Source organism: Triticum dicoccoides, chromosome 2A, assembly GCF_002162155.2.
Source record: "Triticum dicoccoides isolate Atlit2015 ecotype Zavitan chromosome 2A, WEW_v2.0, whole genome shotgun sequence".
NCBI classification, from domain to species: Eukaryota; Viridiplantae; Streptophyta; class Magnoliopsida; order Poales; family Poaceae; genus Triticum; species Triticum dicoccoides.
In genome coordinates, this window is record NC_041382.1 from 420,626,101 (window position 1) to 420,646,416 (window position 20,316).

Below are 20,316 nucleotides of genomic sequence, written 5' to 3' on the forward strand. Positions count from 1 at the left end.
GGGCTGCGGCTTTTAGAGCCCCCCGGGCGGAGGAATCCGGCTCGGGTACGGCCCGTAGGTCGGTTGACTTTTTTTCATTATTTCGTGAAGAAAAACAAGCAAAAGAAATACTAAACAGACTCCAAAAATCCCAAAATAAAATATCCCTGTCCTCTAAAAATATGACGGACAAGGTGAACATTTATTTAGGCCTAAAATGCAATTTTGAAAAACGCATCTTTTCCTAATTTAAAAGAAAATAGCAGTAAAACTCCGAATAAAAATCTTATTTGATTTTAATATTAAATCTCCAATATTTCTTTATTTTGAGGAAGTCATTTTATCCTCTCTCTTTTATTTTTATAAAAGGAATATTCAAAGATAAAGTAATAAAATCAAACGATCCTCTTTTCAAAATTCGAGAAAAACTCAAATATGAAAATAACGAAATCCCCAACTCTCTTCGTTGGTCCTTGAGTTGCGTAGAATTTCTAGAATCAAGCCAAAATACAATAAAATATGATATGCAATGATGATCTAATGTATAACATTCCAAATTGAAAATTTGGGATGTTACATTTGTCTTCGAGTGCTGAACTGGGTTGTTGGCAATCTTGATGGCGCTTTCATTGTCGCAGTAGAGTGCTACTTGCTTCAGATGGATGTCATAGTCCTTGAGGGTTTGCTTCATCCATAGAAGCTGAGCGCAGCAAGATCCGGCAACAATGTATTCAGATTCAGCAGTGGAGAGAGACACATAGTTCTGCTTCTTTGAAGACAACACACAATAGATCGTCCAATAAAGTGACATATGCCTAATGTAGACTTGCGATCAACCTTGTCACCAGCATAATCAGCATCTGAGAATCCAACTATATCAAACTCTGAGCCCCTTGGATACCATAATCCTACTGTTGGGGTGTAAGCCAACTATCAAAGAATTTGCTTCACAGCTAAGTGATGCGACTCCGTTGGTGCCGCTTGGAATCGGGCACACATAAAACGCTAAGCATGATATCTGGTCTAGATGCACATAAATAGAGTAAAGACCAATCATGGAGTGGTATACCTTTTGATCGAACTCTTTACCATTGTCCTCGGGGTCCAGATGACTTTTGGTTGGCATTGGCGTCATGTATCCCTTGCAGTATTGCATTCCAAACTTCTTCAGGAAATCTTTGAGGTATTTATCTTGAGATATGAAGATGCAGTTGCTTTGCTGACAGATTTGAAGACCAAGGAAGAACTTCAGCTCACCCATCATGGACATCTGATATTGCTCTTGCATCATGTGTCCAAACTCATCACTATATCTTTTGTCAGTGCAGCCGAAGATAATGTCGTCCACATAGATCCGGCACGCAAACAGATCACCATCGTATGTCTTCGTGAAGAGAGTGGGATCCAGGGAACCGGGTTTGAAGCCTTCGCTCTTCAGGAAGTCTTTGAGTGTATCATACCAAGCACGAGGGGCTTGTTTGAGGCCATATAGTGCCTTGTTGAGCTTGTAAACCATATCAAGATGTTTTGGATCTTCAAAGCCAGGTGGTTGTGCAACATATACTTCTTCTTCAATCTTGCCACTAAGAAAGGCACTCTTCACATCCATTTGATACAGGAGGATGTTTTGATGGTTGGCATAGGCTAGCAGAATGCGAATGGCTTCAAGCCTAGCCACCGGAGCAAATGTTTCATCGAAGTCAGTCCCTTCAACTTTAGTGTATCCTTGAGCAACAAGACGAGCCTTGTTTCTGACAACTTGAACATGCTCATATTGTTTGTTGTGATAGATCCATTTTGTGCCTATGATATTGTGCTTGCGAGGATCAGGACGCTTGACCAGTTCCCATACATTGTTCAGCTCGAACTGTTGAAGCTCTTCTTGCATATCTTGAAGCCATTCAGGTTCCATGAAGGCTTTAGCAACTTTCTTGGGTTCAGATATGGATACAAATGCAAAGTGCCCATATAATTTTGCTAGCTGAGTTGCTCTTGACCAAGTGAGTGGTCCAGGTGCATTTATGCTATCAATTATCTTCTCAATTTGTACTTCATTTGCAACACGGGGATGAATTGGACGAAGATTTTTCCCTTGCTGATCATTGTCTTCATCTTCAGCATTGGCTTCAGGTTGAGCAGAGTCTTTAGGTTGATTTGGTGCAGAAATGATAAGTTCCTCTTTAACCTGTGCCTCTGAAGGTATGATTTCTCCAGTACCCATAATCTTGATGGATTCACTTGGTGAGACTTCATCTAGCACATTTGGCAGGTGCTCTCTTTGCGAGCCATTAGTTTCATCAAACCGCACATCCATAGTTTCAAGCACTTTATAGTGAAAGAGGTTGAATACCATGTAGGAGTGCGAATCCTTTCCGTAACCAGGCATAAAACCTTCATGTGCTTTCGGTGCAAATTTTAAAGTGTGATGCGGATCTTTGATCCAGCACCTAGCACCAAATACTCTGAAGTAGCTTACGTTTGGCTTCTTACCAGTCAGTATCTCATATGATGTCTTCTTTAGAAGCTTGTGAAGATAAACATGGTTGATGACATGGCATGCAGTATCAATAGCTTTAGGCCAGAACTTCCTTGGAGTCTTGTACTCATTAAGCATCGTCCGGGCCATCTCAATGAGTGTCCTGTTCTTGCGCTCCATGATGCCATTATGCTGAGGTGTGTATGGAGCAGAGAACTCATGAGTGATGTCCAATGTATCAAGATAGGTGTCGAGGCCAGTGTTCTTGAACACTATGCCGTTGTCACTTCTGATGTGCTTGATCTTGATGCCATAGTTCGTCATGGCACGATTGGCAAATCGTCTGAAGACATCCTGCACTTCAGTCTTGTAGAGAATTATATGCACCTAGGTATATCTAGAGTAATCATCAACAATAACGAAACCATAGAGACAAGCAGTGGTAGTAAGAGTGGAGTAATGAGCAGGGCCCAATAGGTCCATGTGAAGCAGCTCGAAAGGACGTGATGTCATCATGATTGTCTTTGAGGGATGCTTGGCCCTAGTCATCTTCCTAGCTTCACAGGCACCACACAGATGATCCTTTTTGAACTTGACGCCCTCGATGCCTACGACATGCTTCTTCTTTGCGAGAGTGTACAAGTTCCTCATGCCAGCATGCCCTAGCCTCCGATGCCAGAGCCAGCACTCTGAAGCTTTTGCTAGAAGACAGACGACCAACTGTGGTCCTGCTGAGAAATCTACCATGTACAGATCACCTTTTCGGTACCCTTTAAAGACTAGAGACTTGTTAGATTCCATTAGAACAAGGCAATGATATTTCCAAATATCACAATCATGTTCAAGTCACAAAGCATTGAGACAGGCATTAAGTTGAAACCAAGGGATTCAACAAGCATCACTTTATCCATGTGATGATCCTTTGAGATTGCAACTCTACCTAGACCCAATACCTTGCTTTTACCAGTGTCAGCAAATGTGATGTGACTCTTGTCAGATGGAGGTAAGGTTGAGTCCGTGAGAAGACTTCGATCGCCAGTCATGTGGTTAGTGCATCCACTGTCAGTGATCCATTCTGAAGCCTTTGGTGTCATACCCTACAATGCAGTTAGGGGGATAGGGTTCACCAAGGGTATTGTGAAGCATAAACATTTGACGAGCAAGTGGATTATGAAAGCTCAGATCCAGGTTAGGGCTGATAGGATGATTGTCAAGCGATTCAGGAACAAAATACATAGTAAGACCATTTGGGCATTTTATCTTGCGCCCCACAAGATGTTTTAGGTCCCCAGCAATAGCATCCGACGCCTTTGATTTCCGGCTGGAGACCCTTCCCTGCAAAAGAGAGTTAAGTTTTCTTAACCGCCCACATCTTCAGGGGTGGCTTCGAAGCAATGAGTCTAAGTGCAGCATCCGAGAACTTTGGCTTTGGAGCCCTCACAAATAGTCTTGCAGGAAGTGAATAATACTCATAAGAATAGGTAGAATAGTTCTTGCTCTTATGAACATGGCGGTTTGATGAAACACGCTCATATTCATAGGCCTGAGTATGGTTTCCCTGCAAAACATTAGTGTTAGGGTGACTCTGTTGAGTCCTCTGTCTGTATGAAGCCTTTGGACCATGTGAAGCCTTTGGTCTGGGGTTTGTCTTCTTCCCAGGTGGTGTCATGATGACATTCACCTGGAGATTTTCAAGAGAACTCTTGGACACCCAGATCTTCTTCAAAGGTGGTCCATTCCTGCAGTTAGTACCAATATACCTGGCAAACACTTCACCATTTTGATTCTTAAACAGTTTATAGTTTGCATCAAAGGATTCATCAATGATAATCAGGTTAGCACAAGTGAAGCCAGATAAGGTAGATGGATCCAGTGAAGCTCCCTTTGCAGCAACACATGTAGTTTTGGGGTACTGCTCAAGCTTCCAGTAAGAACCATCAGCATTCATTTTCCTCTCGAACCCAACACCCTCTTTCCTAGGGTTTCGGTCCAGAATCTGTTTCTTGAGGACATCACATAGTGTCTGATGCCCTTTGAGACTTTTTTACATTCCTGTCTCAAGCAATGTCTTCAACCTGGCATTCTCATCAGCAATAGTAGTGGTATCCTCAACAGAGGGGTTAGTTACCACATCAGCAGTTGAAGATATTGCAACAGTAGTAGCAGTAGAACATCTAGCAACAGAAGTACCGTTATCACACTCAAGGCATTTAAGACATGGTGGTTCAAATCCTTCCTAAGCGGAACTGATCTGTTGAGCGCGGAGTGACTCGTTCTCCTTTTGAAGATCTTCATGAGCCGATCTCAAGTTTTCAAGCTCTTGCTTCCTTTGAAGATAATCATAGGAGAGCTTTTCATGAGTAGTTGAAACTGTTTCATGACGACTTTCAAGTTCTTCATACTTAACATGAAGATTTTTAATGCCTTCAATTAAGGACTGAGTTCGAGTCATTTCTGTGTCCAACAGGTCATTGCTTTTGTCTAACAGCTTTTGAATATGTTCCATAGCATTCTATTGCTGTGTTGCAATTTTAGCAAGTGTTTTGTAGCTAGGTTTAGATTCACATTCAGAGTCATCTTCACTTGATGTTTGATAGTGAGCATCGCATGAGTTTACCTTGTCACCACGGGCCATGAAGCAGTAGGTGGGTGTAGAGTCATCCTCATCATTAGCATCATTGTTGGTGACGAGGTCATTGTCTTCAGTGTCGAAGATGGACTTGGCGATGTAGGTTGAAGCTAGAGCCAGGCTTGCTACGCCTGAATGAGATTCCTCTTCAGACCCCATCTCCACCTCCTCAGATCCAGACTCCTCCTCTGAATCCATCTCCTTGCCAACAAACGCACGAGCCTTGCTGGATGAGCTCTTCTTGTGTGATGAAGACTTCGACGAAGACTTGGAAGAAGACTTTGAGGATTTCTTCTTCTTGTTATCAGAATCATATTCCTTGCTCTTCTTCTTCTTCTTCTTCTTCTTGTTCTCATTGTCCCGTTGAGGACATTCATAGATGTAGTGACCAGGTTTCTTGCACTTGTGGCACGTTCTCTTCTTGTAGTCATGGGAGGAAGCTTCATCATTTCTTGAGCTGGATCTTGAAGACTGTCTGGAGCCTTTGTTCTTGGTGAACCTCTGGAACTTCTTCACTAGCATGGCAAGTTCCTTTCTAATGTCTTTAGGATCCTCAGAACTACAGTCAGATTCTTCTTCAGATGAGGAAACAACCTTTGCCTTCAAAGCACGAGTTCGGCCATAGTTGGGACCATAGATATCTCTTTTCTTAGATAACTGGAACTCATGTGTGTTGAGCCTCTCAAGTATGTCAGACGGATTGAGAGTCTTGAAGTCAGGGCATTCTTCAATCATCAGGGCCAGGGTGTCAAATGAGCTGTCAAGTGATCTCAAGAGTGTCTTGACGATTTCATGCTTGGTGATCTCAGTGGCGCCGAGTGCATGAAGCTCATTTGTGATGTCAGTGAGGCGATCAAACGTCAGCTAAACATTCTCATTGTCATTTCTCTTAAAGCGGTTGAAGAGGTTGCATAGAACACTGATCCTTGAATCTCTCTGGGTTAAGACACCTTCGTTGACCTTGGAGAGCCAGTCCTAGACTAGCTTCGCAGTTTCCAGAGCACTCACACGACCATATTTTCCTTTGGGAAGATGACCACAGATGATGTTCTTGGCAGTAGAATCCAGTTGATTGAACTTCTTGACATCAGCAGGGGTGACACCTTCACCGGCCTTGGGAACGCCATTCTTGACGACATACCAGAGGTCGACATCAATGGCTTCAAGATGCATGTGCATCTTATTCTTCCAGTAGGGGTAATCAGTGCCATCAAAGATTGGGCACGCAACGGAGACTTTGATTATCCCTGCCGTCGACATAGCTAAAACTCCAGGTGGTTAAACCGAATCACACAGAACAAGGGAGCACCTTGCTCTGATACCAATTGAAAGTGCTAGTTATCGACTAGAGGGGGTGAGTAGGTGATTTTTATGGAAGTCTTCAAAACACGGGGGCTTTGAAAACAAACAGTAGAAATGAACGTATTGATATGCAGCGGAAGGTAGACCACACTAGACAAGCCATAGTCAAGTAAGCAATGAAGTGAAAGCACGAAGACTATCAGTAGCTAGGTAGTAAGGATCAGGATGGAAGATAGTATGAAGCCAGACAATAACAGTCTTCACACAATGAAGTCAATCAGCTCATGCAAGCAGGCAATGACTCCAGGAAGACAAACTGTAAGTAAAGAGAGGTAAAGGATAGAGCCAGTTGCTTAGTGAGGACAAGGATTTGTTGGACCAGTTCTAGTTGCTGTGACAACTGTACGTCTGGTTAGGGAGGCTGAGATTCAACTCAGAAGACCGTGTCTTCACCTTATTCCCCTTGAGCTAAGGACACACAATCCTCGCCCAATCACTCTGGTAAGTCTTCAAGGTAGACTTCCAAACCTTCACAGACTTCATTCGCCGGTGATCCACAATGACTCTTGGATGCTCAGAACGTGACCCCTAACCGGCTGGAGGATTCACAATCCTCAAGTGTAACAAGTCTTCAGATCATGCAGACAGAAAGACTTCAGTGATGCCTAACACTCTTTGGCTCTGGGTGTTTAGGGCTTTGTCCTCGCAAGGATTTCTCTCTCAAAGGCTTCGGAGGTGGGTTGCTCTCAAACGACAAAAGCCGTGCACTAACTTTGAGCAGCCACCAATTTATGGTGTAGGGGGTGGGCTATTTATAGCCAGGAGGCAACCCGACCTGATTTGTCTGAAATGAACCTGGGTCACTAAGGAACTGACACGTGTCCAACAGTCAGATTTCAAACACACGCGGCAGCTTGACTTGGGCTACAAGTAAAGCTGACTTATCTAGCTCTGGATAAGATTTGCTCTCATTGTCTTCGATCAAAGACATAGGTTTGGTTGAGCATCACTTCAGTCACTCTGACTTTGTTCACTTGGACCCCACTTAACAGTACAGTGGTTCCTATGACTCAATAAAGAAGAAAAGGAAACTACGAAACAACTATGTCTTCGCATTCCATAGTCTTCATGCGATGTCTTCTCATGTCATAGTCTTCAATGTGAATCTCTTCATAGACCACCATTGTCTTCAATGTCTTCACACATTAGGGGTCACCTCTAGTAGGTAAACCAAATCAATAAGGGACAACTACCTGTGTTATCTTGCAATTCTCACAAACACATTAGTCCCTCAACCAAGTTTGTCGTTAATACTCCAAAACCAACTAGGGGTGGCACTAGATGCACTTACAGATGTATGTTGTCATCAATTACCAAAAATGGGGAGATTGAAAGCACAAGTGCTCCCTGGGTGATTTTGGTAATTAATGTCAACATATCTCTTCTTGGACTAATATTTTTATCTAGTATATTTCAGACAAGTTCAACAAATGGAGTGGCGTGGACAAGAGGATATGGAACCCCTGCAAGATGCTAAGAACAAAGGATTGGCTCAAGCTCAAAAGCTCAAGACTCTACATTTTCATTTTAGTGATCCAAGATCACATTGAGTCCATAGGAAAGACAATACTATTAAAAGGGGATGAGGTGTTGCTTAATGGCTTGCTTGCTCAAAGTGCTTAGTGATATGCTCCAAAGCCCTCAACCACCTTCTCATATCCACATATGTCCCAAACCAAAAGTCAAACTCGGCCCCACCGAAATGTTCTATCCAGTGCCACCGAGTTCACTTGACATAGCCACTACCAAAAACCCTAATCATTTCGGTCTCACCAATGGGATCTCGGTCTCACCGAGATGGGCTTGCGAACTCTCTGGTTCCTATTGCAATAATTTCGGCCTTACCGAGATTTGTAATCGGTCTCACCGAGTTTGCTTGACCAACTCTCTGGTTTGCTCAATACCAAAATCGGTCCCACCGAGTTTGTGTAATCGGTCAAACCGAGTTGAGGTTTTACCCTAACCCTAGCACATCGGTCCCACCGAAAAGCCTAACGTTCACATTTTGAACTGAACCGGTTTGACCGAGTTTTCTGATTCGGTCTCACTAAGTTTGGTAAATTGTGTGTAACGGCTAGATTTTGTGTGGAGGCTATATATACCCATCCACCCTTCCTTCATTAGTAAGGAGAGCCATAAGAACGTGCCTACACTTCCAGCATTCATTTTCTGAGAGAGAACCACCTACTCATGTGTTGAGACCAAAATATTCCATTCCAACCATATGAATCTTCATCTCTAGCCTTCCCCAACTTGCTTTCCACTCAAATCATCTTTCCACCAAATCCAAATCTGTGAGAGAGAGTTGAGTGTTGGGGAGACTATCATTTGAAGCACAGGAGCAAGGAGTTCATCAACAACACACCATATATTACCTTTTGGAGAGTGGTGTCTCCTAGATTGGTTAGGTGTCACTTGGGAGCCTCCCTCAAGATTTTGGAGTTGAACCAAGGAGTTTGTACGGGCAAGGAGGTCGCCTACTTCGTGAAGATCTACCCTAGTGAGGCAAGTCCTTCATGGGCGATGGCCATGGTAGGATAGACAAGGTTGCTTCTTCGCGGACCCTTCATGGATGGAGCCCTCCGTGGAATTGCGCAATTGTTACCCTTCATGGGTTGAAGTCTACATCAATGTGGATGTATGATAGCACCACCTATCAAAACCACGCCAAAAATCTCCGTGTCTCCAATTGCATTTGCACACTCCAATCCCATCCCTTTACTTTCTTGCAAGTTGCATGCTTTACTTTCTGCTGCTCAGATACTCTTGCCATGATTGCTTGAAATGTATTGTGAATGGGAAAACTTGTGCTAAAACTCCACCTTAACTTAAAGAAATTAAAAACTACTACTTTTTGTTGCTAAGAGTCTATTCACCCCCGTCTAGACACCTGTTCTTGATCCTTTCACTGTTCTGTCCAAGCCGGTTGGCTCCCGATGAACAGCACGCGTTCCGTTGCCTCCCGATGAACACGACACATTCCGTTGCCTCCCCATGAACACGACGACGGCGCAATTTCTCTGTTTCGACCCAGCCATGTACACGAGCCCTGGCTGTACATATGCGAGAGTAGGCATTCGAGACCCCGCCCGTATGTACGTACGTGGTCGTATTTACTTTCTTGCACCCTGGTCGATGTACGTATGTGTACATGCTACGTGTGCGCCTCTACTACGACACGTGTGCGGCTCTACATCCACCAGTATGTACGTACACGTTCGCGACCAGAATGACAACGCTACATACACTTCGACCAGGTGGGTCCCGACTGTTAGGCACTTCCTTGCGTGTGAAGATGTAGCAGGTGGGTCCCAACAGTCAGGGGGCGAATCATTTTTTTTCACGAAATACGGTGGCCCGTCAGGTGGGTCCTTGCTATCTGGTGGCGGAATCATTATTTTCCACGTAATAAGGAGGCACTTCCTTGCTGCTGCCGTTGTGGGAGTCCTGGACTAAGGGGTCCTCGTGCGTCCATCCTGTTAGCCATGGGCCGGACTGATGGGCTGTGAAGATACGAAGACCGATGACTGCACCCGTGTCCGGATGGGACTCTCCTTAGCGTGGAAGGCAAGCTTGGCACCGAATATGCAGATTCCTTTCTTTGTAACCGACCTTACGTAACCCTAGATCCTCCCGGTGTCTATATAAACCAGAGGACTTAGTCCAGATAGGAGAGACTCATCATCATAGTCATACAAGCTAGACCTCTAGGCTTTAGCCATTACGATCTCGAGGTAGATCAACTCTTATAATACTCATATTCATCAGTATCAATCAAGAAGGACGTAGGGTATTACCACCATAGAGAGGGCCCGAACCTGGGTAAACATCGTGTCCCTTGTCTCCTGTTACCATCGACCTTAGACACATAGTTCGGGACCCCCTACCCAAGATCCGCCGGTTTTGACAATGACATTGGTGCTTTCATTGGGAGTTCCACTGTGCTGTCACCAAAAGGTTTGATGGCCACTTCAATCATCCATAATGACGCTGTCCAAGGAGAAACTTTCCTCCCCGGATAGATCTTCGTGTTCGGTGGCTTCGCACTGCGGGCCAATTCATTTGGCCATCTGGAGCAGATCGAAAGCTAGGCCCCTGGCCATCAGGTTAGATTCGGAAGCTTGAACTACGTTGCGGACATCCGCGGAGACTTGATCTTCGCCGAATTCGAGACCGCTGTAGCCGCTCCTGGTCACCCCGATGGTCAGGACCTAAATCTGTCATTAGGGCGCATCTAGGAGATTGTTCCTGTAACCACTCTAGCCGTAGATCCGGAGCAAGCTATGCCACCCCAAGGACGGGAGGATCAACCCCACCACTGAGGTCACAGATTCCGCGGCGTTGGAGCCGCACATAGACTTAACCTCTCACGACGTCTCTGTCAGCGGAACTCCAGACTCGTCTCCAGCCATAAGTTCCGAACTGCATGAGCCCGCGGAAGCCGAGCTTGATCGTTTATTGATCTTCGAATTCAGCGCCGCAGACATCTTCCAGCACTCGCCTTCGGGCGATGTGTTAAACTCGTTAAAGAACCTGTCCTTGGCGGAGGACTCATAGCCGAACTATATCCGGCTCGAACCAGGGGCTAACAGTGGATAATTTTGGTTCCCACCCACCACCCACTTCATAGCCATGGTCGAGGATTCGACTGATGCACTTGATTACGACTCCAAGAACATTGATGGTATGGACGACTATGCCGAAGACAACAAAGACCCCATTGATATAGCTACTAAACAAGATGAACGGGAAGATGGGCAGGTTAGCCCTGGTAAACAGGCCACGCACGAAGATTTTGAGGACGACAATTACCTTTCGCTCTCTGAGGATGAGGTGAGCCTCGGCACCGAGGATTTCATCGTGCCTGAGGAACCTCTTGAGCAGGAGCGCTTCAAGCGCCAACTAGTAGCCACTGCAAGGAGCCTGAAAAAGAAGCAGCATCAGCTTCAAGCTGACCAAGATCTTCTCAATGATAGATGGATCAAAGTCATATCCATCGAACAATACGACCTTAGTGACCCTGCCAAAAGCTACCCGAAGAGTAGATTGCTACCCCAGGGCGACGACAAGGCGCTTGAGCCCGTGCCATTAACGCACAAGGCGTCAGGTCAACCACAACTTGGTCCGGGTAAAGCGGCAACTCAAGCCGAACACCAAACCGCCCCACCTCACCATAAAGGCAAGAACAAAGTAGCTCAGGGCTGTACATACGACCGTCAATAGGACTTGGGTAGTAGAGCAGGACAATCGAGAGCGACTTACGGATCGCGAGGACATACCTCGACATGCGATGTCGGCCACCTATTCGGACGTGACAAACCTAGCCACGCCTGGGCCGAAAACCGCAAATGGACTCCATCGAAGGTACGTCATAGTGTGGCCCAACATAGAGGCGCCACACACCCTCTTTGCTTCATAGACAAAGTAATGCAGCATGAATTCCCAGACGGGTTCAAACCTATGAATATCGAATCATACGATGGAACAACGGATCCCACGATATGGATCGAGGACTTCCTCCTCCATATCCACGTGGCCCGTGGAGATGACCTTCATGCCATCAAATACCTACCACTAAAATTCAAAGTACCAGCTCGGTACTGGTTAAACAGTCTGCCAGAAAATTCTATTGGCAGCTAGGAAGATTTGGAGGACGCATTTTGCGACAACTTCCAAGGAACATATGTCCGGCCACCGGAAGCCAACGACTTAAGTCACATTGTCCAACAGCTCGGAGAGTCAACCAGGAAGCTCTGGACTAGGTTCTTATCTAGAAAGAACCAAATTGACGACTGTTCGGACGCAGAAGCCCTTGCGGCCTTTAAACACAGCGTCCGGGATGAACGGCTTGCATGCCACCTTGGTCAAGAAGGGCCTAGATACATGACAGCCCTTACCGCTCTAATGACACGCTTTTTGTGCAGGAGAAGACAACCGGCTCGCTCGTAGAAGCAATAGCGCCAGTGACTCGGGCACTTCCAAAATCCGAGATGGCAATGGCAAGCCACGACGTAGCAAACACAACAGTCGCAATGATAATGAAAGATCACGCGACACAGCGGTCAATGCCGGATTTAGCAATCCCAAGCCCGGTCAACAGAAAAAGCCATTCAAGGCGAACAGAGATGGACCATCCAACCTAGACAGGATACTGGACCGACCCTGCCAGATTCACGGCCACCCCAATAAACCAGCTAATCATACCAACAGAAACTGTTGGGTCCTCAAGCAGACCGGCAAGCTCAACGCCGAAGACAAGGGAAGGGGGCCGCCAGACAATAGGGACGACAGAGTGGTTCACCGGCCAAATGCCGGGGCCAGAAGCAATTTCCCCCCGAAGATCGATCCAATCCGGAGCAGAAATAGCAGTTCGGCTTCCGTTGCCCATCTCATATACCCTTAAGAACTATACCGCACATACATAACTATGCACTTAAGATACCATGGGCATTGGCGGAAGCATAATACGGACAGGTCGGCAAGCACTCCGGTAACATTTTTATCTACTTTCCTTTTTCTTTCTTCATTATCTCTTAAAAACATGTGGCGTAAAGGAGAAACATCTAAGATCGACTCCATCGGAGTTTGGATCCGTACACTCACATATGGGCTACTTCCTTTAAGGATTCCCCTAACCAAGGACAGGCGGCGCCGACGTGCGACAGGAGGTCCAAAATAACTTTTTGTAGACCGCACTCTTTTTCGAGCTTGTAACATGCCTTTTTCCTCTGCCTTCGACCCATGGCATATTAAATAGCCGGGGTCGTGGCCTTTATATATATCAAGTAATCATTGGCATACCGCTCAGGTCCCAGTTCGCATTACTTGAATTAATCATCCACGTCTTTCCACAAATAAAAGCCTCCTATGGTTGTTTCACAGATATACCCTGGCTTAAACTTGCTAGGGGCTCGGTACGGGAACAAATGATTTGCCAACAAAGTTCGAACAACTTTTATAGCATACTTCGGCGTCGCGAGTTTGGCCTTATATGCATCAGCTCCAAATCATGTCTTGGGTCAATAGTTGGGTTCCCCGGCTCATGTGCTTGCTATCCTACGTTCCGCTCTATCGGCTAGGGTAGTAAAGGGAGAACTACTGCGATTGTGCTTCCAATTCACCTGGCTCAGCACCTCAGTAGAGAAAGCCGAAAACTGGCTGTCATGATGCGGCGAGATCTGGTCAACCACTCAATGACTTATCGAAATCTCTAGCGATTCATCCGTGTCACACGAAGGACCCCTTTTTGGTCAAATATTTACACTCATCATATGAATAAGATGCATACATACTAGGGGCTATGTCGTAAACCCACCATAAAACTCCTATGGCTAAGTGAAAGTGTTAATGCCCTATAGTCTGGTTGCCTGGTTCGCCGCATTGACACCTCCTTCACAGACCAAGACGTTGGGTCAAGAGTGATCAAATGCTTTTCCGAACACCCCCGTACTTCCTATGACGGAGCTGAAGCCGACGACTGGAAAACTTTCAGATTATATTAAAACGGCCGCACAGGAGGAACACAAACTTTTGAGCAATATATAAAATTAACTATAAAATTTTCTCATACAATTCTCATACACCTCACTCGAACATTATGTCTTTCGAGCATTGACCCTCTATCAAGCGGGCGGCCACTAGGATGTCTTCAAAATAATGCACCGGTTCGTGGCGGTCCTTGCCCTTGGGTGGACTCTTCACCGCAACATCGATGGCCTTCATCTTCCCCATAATGTCTTGACTCGGGCAAAGGCCATCCGTGCACTCTCGATGCACACCGACCGCTTCACAGCGTCGATACGCGACACCGCGTCAACAAGCTGCTGCACCAAGCCGAAGTAACTATTCGGAACAGGTTCAGTTGGCCATAACCGGATTATGATGTTCTTCATGGCAGCGCCAGATATCCTATGAAGCTCGACCCACTGGGATATCTGCTCATTCAGCAACAGGGGGCGCTTCGACGCGCCGAATTGTGACCAGAAAAGCTTCTCCGTTGCATACCCCTCTCGCGCCTGGTAAAACTACGCTGCATCGGAAGAACTCTTCGGCAAGTCTAAAAACTCATCCGGAGAATTCCACATTTGGTTAAGCTGAACATAGTTTGGATCGCCGAACTTAGTCTGTAGCAAAAATGGCTCACCAGCCGCAATCTCCCTAGCTTGCCGGATCTCCTCACGGGCGGCTCTGGATTCAGACCGCGCTTTTGTCACCTCTCGTAAGGCGTTGACAATTTTAGCCGTTTTGCTTCATTTTCCTTTTCAAGGAGTTCACAGCGGCTAGCAGTATTTTTTAGTTCGAGGGCCATCGTGGATATCTTCTCCTCATCTTGACGCCGAGCAGCTCGCTCGGCTTTTGAATCAGCCGACGCCTTTTTGGCAGCCGCATTACTACACCGAGCCTGCTCCTTGGCCCGGGCCAGCTCCGCCCGAAGAATTTCAACTGCGGCAGCACCATCTGCAGCCATGCATATTAGAGTATATAACTTTCAGCGTCATGCTTATATCACAAAAATGCATGTGAAGGTACTGCCCCAGAAACATACCTTGCAATTCGTCCAGACGCATGTTGATTAATGCAATGTCATCCCCGGCCACATCAAGCTTCCGTTGTAGCTCGACAATATCCGTAGTCTGGGAAGTAGCCAGGGGAGAAGCAGCCTGTGTTCAAGACAATCAGATTAGTCCTTGAATATTTCTTCTTGATCCTTCGTTCGCCCCCCATGGGAAGCCAACCCGAGTCTCAGGGGCTACTACCTATACATAGGTGTATTTTGCAAATAAAACACAATTGCACATATTACAGTACAAACCTCTAAGCCTCTTAGTAGGCTCGCAAAGGCCTCATTCAATCCGCTCTTCGCGGACAAGACCTTTTCAACCACCATGCCCATCACGGTACGATGTTCCTCTGAGACGGACGCCTGCCGCAGCATGTTCGTCAAGATATGTGGCGCCTCTGGGTCTCCGGAGGCTACCGTAGGAGTACGGCCACCCTTTGATGGGATCAGTTTATTCGTATCCCGCTGGATACCGGACTATTCAGGGCCTTCATTGTTGTTCCCCGGACCCTGGGCCACCAAAGTATCACCTTCGGGTAATGTCTTCATCATCCCTTGCACCACTTGTTGGTCGGGGGAGACCCTCCGCGACGACACCTCGAAGTCGTCCTCCCTATTGGACGGAGAGGCCGGTGGGGGCGTCTTGCTTTCCATCATCTCTGGGAGAAGGTCCCCCGAGGAAGAGGATTGTTGAAGAAGACTGCGTGCTAAGCTGCAAAATATATATATTCCAGACATTATAAGAAAGGAACGGGACATGTTTAAAACAGCCTCGTTCACTTAAGATTTGGCCTGAGGCTTGTCCTCGTCATGAGACTGCGCTTCGACGTCCTCCAAGCCCGAGCCACCCACCGGAGGCATCTTGCCTCGCTTAGGAGCCTGCCTCTCCCAATTTTTGGAGGCATCCCTTTTCTTCTTAGGAGGGAAGGATACTGCTGCTCCCCCTTCACTTTTGTCTTCGGATGAGGGGATTTTGATTCCTCTGGACACAAAGTCCGGTGTACCCTTGGGATAGGGGCCATCTTTGGTCATCTCACTCTCCGCCTCGCCCTCCTTCACAGACATCTGGTATGGTGCCAGGGCCAGCATCCTTGTTAGAACATGATTCGCTGGGCCCTCGGGCAGAGGAGCCGAACACATAATCAGTTCCGCCTTCTTTACCCAGCCCTGGAAGAAGATAGCTTGCTCAGTACCATATTACGGTATGCATAATTACAAAGTGTTCGGGAGCCAAGTACTTACTGGGGTATCCGGACGGTTGCAGTTAAGGCCAGCGTCCTCGGTAGTGTCCGGCCAATGCTTCCGCTTCCCGAAAAATAACTTCCACATCCCTTCGTGTGTAGTACCGAAGAAGTGTTGGAGGGTTCGTGGTCCTTCTGGATTGAGCTCCCACATGCGGTGAGACCTGCGCTGGCATGGTAGGATTCGGCGAACTAACATCACTTGAATCACGTTGACAAGATCGATGTCTCTCTCAAGGGGGGTTCGGATGCGGCTCTGTAAAGTATCCACTTCATCAACTGATCCCCAGTCCAGTCCCTTGTTGATGATGCAAGCTGTAACGGTGGGCCAGGATGGAATGTGGGTGCAGCTACCCACTTGGTGCTGTGGGGCTCCATAACGTAAAACCACTCCCGCTGCCAGTGATTGGAAGTTTCGGTAAAGGAATCTTTTTGCCAAGGAGTGCCGGTGAGTTGGTTGATCATAGCACCGCCGCACTCCACCTGTTCCCCGTCGACTACCTTCGGCTTCGCACTAAAGGTCTTGATCCATAAGCCGAAGTGTGGGGGGATTTGGAGGAAGGCATCGCATGTAATGATAAACACCGTGACGTGGAGGATAGAGTCCAGGGCTAGATCATGAAAACCTACTCCGTAATAAAACATTAGCCCCTGGACGAAGGGGTGAAGAGCGAACCCTAGCCCTCGGAGGAAGTGGGAGATGAATACGACCCTCTCGCCAGATCTGGGGGTCGGAATAACCTGTCCTTGAGCAGGAAGCCTGTGGTGGACCTCCGCAGTCAAATATCCGGCCGACCGAAGCTTTGAGATATCCTCCTCTATAACGGAGGATGCCACCCATCGGCCTTGAGAGCTGGGTCCGGACATGATGGGGAGGCTTGAAACTATGAAGTCGAACCTTGGGTGCTGGAACTCGAGGTCGGGAAGGCTGAGGAGAGGTTTGGCATAAAAGGACAGCCCTTGGTTCCTTTATAAAGGTTGCACGTATTGAACGCCTCCTCCTAAGCCTAAGAACCTGCCTATTCCTAAGGAAACTTCCTGCAGGACGGTTGGGCTACCCGCACTCGTATTGATGAAAATCCCGCAATTAGGTGACACCATCTCTGCTTCGACGAGACGTGTCAATAAAAACCACGCCCCGAAACATGGAACGGCTGGACGGGAAACAATTCGAAATAATGACCAAGAAGCATGACGTCACATTACTAAAGTTGTCAGCAGATTGGATTCGTGGAATACTATACTCTCTACGGATGTGTGTTACAGGTCCGGAGATGATCATTTCGTCCGAAGACTATTTTGGAGTTCGGAAGGAGGAACCCGCCTTGCAATGCCGAAGATAGCACTACGCGCTGGATACTTGTCATTGAAGCCAGGTTCAGGGGCTACTGAGGGAGTCCTGGACTAAGGGGTCCTCGAGCGTCCGGACTGTTAGCCATGGGCCGGACTGATGGGCTATGAAGATACGAATACTGAAGACTGCACCCGTGTCCGGATGGGACTCTCCTTAGCGTGGAAGGCAAGCTTGGCGTCGAATATGTAGATTCCTTTCTTTGTAACCGACCTTATGTAACCCTAGATCCTCCTGGTGTCTATATAAACCGGAGGACTTAGTCCGGATAGGAGAGACTCATCATCATAGCCATAGAAGCTAGACCTCTAGGGTTTAGCCATTACGATCTCGAGGTAGATCAACTCTTGTAATACTCATATTCATCAACATCAATCAAGAAGGATGTAGGGTATTACCTCCATAGAGAGGGCCCGAACCTGGGTAAACATCGTGTCCCTTGTCTCTTGTTACCATCAACTTAGACGCACAGTTCGGGACCCCCTACCCGAGAGCCGCCGGTTTTGACACCGACAGCCGTGGACCCAGCTGTCAGCCTCTCCACGTACAATACTCTTCCAATGGAAGTCGTTCCTTGACCACGTTGATCACGCCGCGCCGAGAGCACTAGGGCGGTGGACGACGGCGAGGCCTAGGAAGGGGACGACACAGAGCTGGGGAAGACGCGGCAGTGGCTGCCCACACGGAGGGGAGTAGGTGGGTTGACTACTTCGGCTGCGGTGTGAGGTTGCCGTCGCCGGAGAATAACAAGAGGTGTGGGTGAGTATAGAGGGATGGCATGGACAACGGTGGCAGCACAGCCGGCCACGGGAGGCAGGAGCATGCGGCATGACCGGCGCTACTTTGGGCGGCTGGAGCAAGAATACCAGAGGTTGAAGAAGCACTATGGCCGCTGGATGGACATCATACGGTCATTGGAGCTAGAATCGTTCATATTGACTAAGTTGACAAAGGCCTCCATCCGTGTCAACTTAGTAGGCCCACATGTCAGCCTCCCACTATGGTGGGTCCCAGCTAGCAGGGGGAGTATTCATTTTTTGTGCGTAATAAGGAGGCACTTCCTTGTGTGTGAAGATATAGCTGGTGGGTCTGACCTGTTAGTGGGAGTATTCATTCTTTTTGGCGTAATAAGGAGGTACTTGCTTGCGCACGGACATGGACCATATGGGTCCCAACTGTCAGCCTATCCATGTACATCCCTCTTCCGATGTTGTCGTTTGTTGACAATATTGACCACGCCGTGCCGAGAACACCAGCGCGATGGACGACGATGAGACCCAGGAAGGGAATGACCCGAAGGCGGCGACGCCACATTAGTGGAGGGATGTGGGTGAGTAGAGGGATGGCCTGGCCAGCGGTGGGAGTAGTAGGGCAGTGAGGCCTACGCTGCAAGACAGCCGGCCATGGGAGGCGGGAGCAGGCAGTCCTGTCGGCGCTGGATTTGGCGGCTGGAGCAAGAAGATCAGAGATTGAAGAAACACGACGGCCGTTGGATTGACATCCAATGGTTACGTCTGCTAGAATAGTTTGTTGACGTATATAATAAGTAAAAAAATCTTGCATATTCGTCAACTTAATAGGCCCACAAGTCAGACCATTCCCTATTTTTTTTAATAATTTTTATATAGCTCATTGCAACTTCTTATGCAATTTATTGCAGTCCGTTTTTTTGTTGGCCAGGGCCAGGGTTAAAAATTTAAACAAAAACTTGCATATTTCTGTGGGTTCCAAACTATTTTTAACACCTAAATGTCGAGCCAGATTTAAAGTACATTGAAGATATATTTGAATTAGGTTAAAGCATAGTGCAATAGGAATATGAAAATGTGAAAAAATTCAAAAATTATAAAGTAATTGCCAATTTGTCATATGTTTTTATATTTAAAACCCATTTCATATTAATTTCAAGATTTGCAGGCGTCTTGAAAGAGTTGCGGCCCATTAGGGCGTAGAAAAATAAGTAGGCCTGGATTGGGTATTCTTCAGAAAAAATAAACTTGGCTCATTTTGACAAAAAAATAGCTGGGCTGGTCATATGGTGAACATAAAATATAAGCCTGGGCTAGACAGGCCACAGCCTAGTTAAAACCCTGCTCCGTCTCAACAATAAAAAAAATACTGCTCGAGCATCTACATCCTAATTGTCAGGAGATCTTGTGTTGTTCTCTTGTCTATTGACTATATACGCTGACAATGTCGTCGGTCCCAAATGTCAGGAAACCACTAGGAGGAAGCATTTTCATTTTCCATATGTTGACAATGGAGTATATATAACAAAAAATGAGGAACTTCCTTGCGTCCGACCATGGACATGGTGGGCTCCTACTATCACCCTCTCCATGTACAGTCCTCTGCCGATTCCTATTGTTTGTTGACCATGTTGACAACACGAGAGGGCGGCGCCACGGCGAGTGCACCAAAGCGGACGGACGACGACGATGAGCCACAAATAAGTTGCACTATCATTATTAAACTTATATCTTTTGGCTTCAATACTATGAATATCTGTATCACTACTATCGAGATTCAATAAACATAGACCACTCATCAAGGGTGCATGACCATAAAAGATATTACTCATATAAATAGAACAACCATTATTCTCTGATTTGAATGAATAACCGTCTCACATCAAACAAGATCCAGATATAATGTTCATGCTTAACGCTGGCACCGAATAACAATTACTCAGGTCTAATACTAATCCCCAAGGTAGAT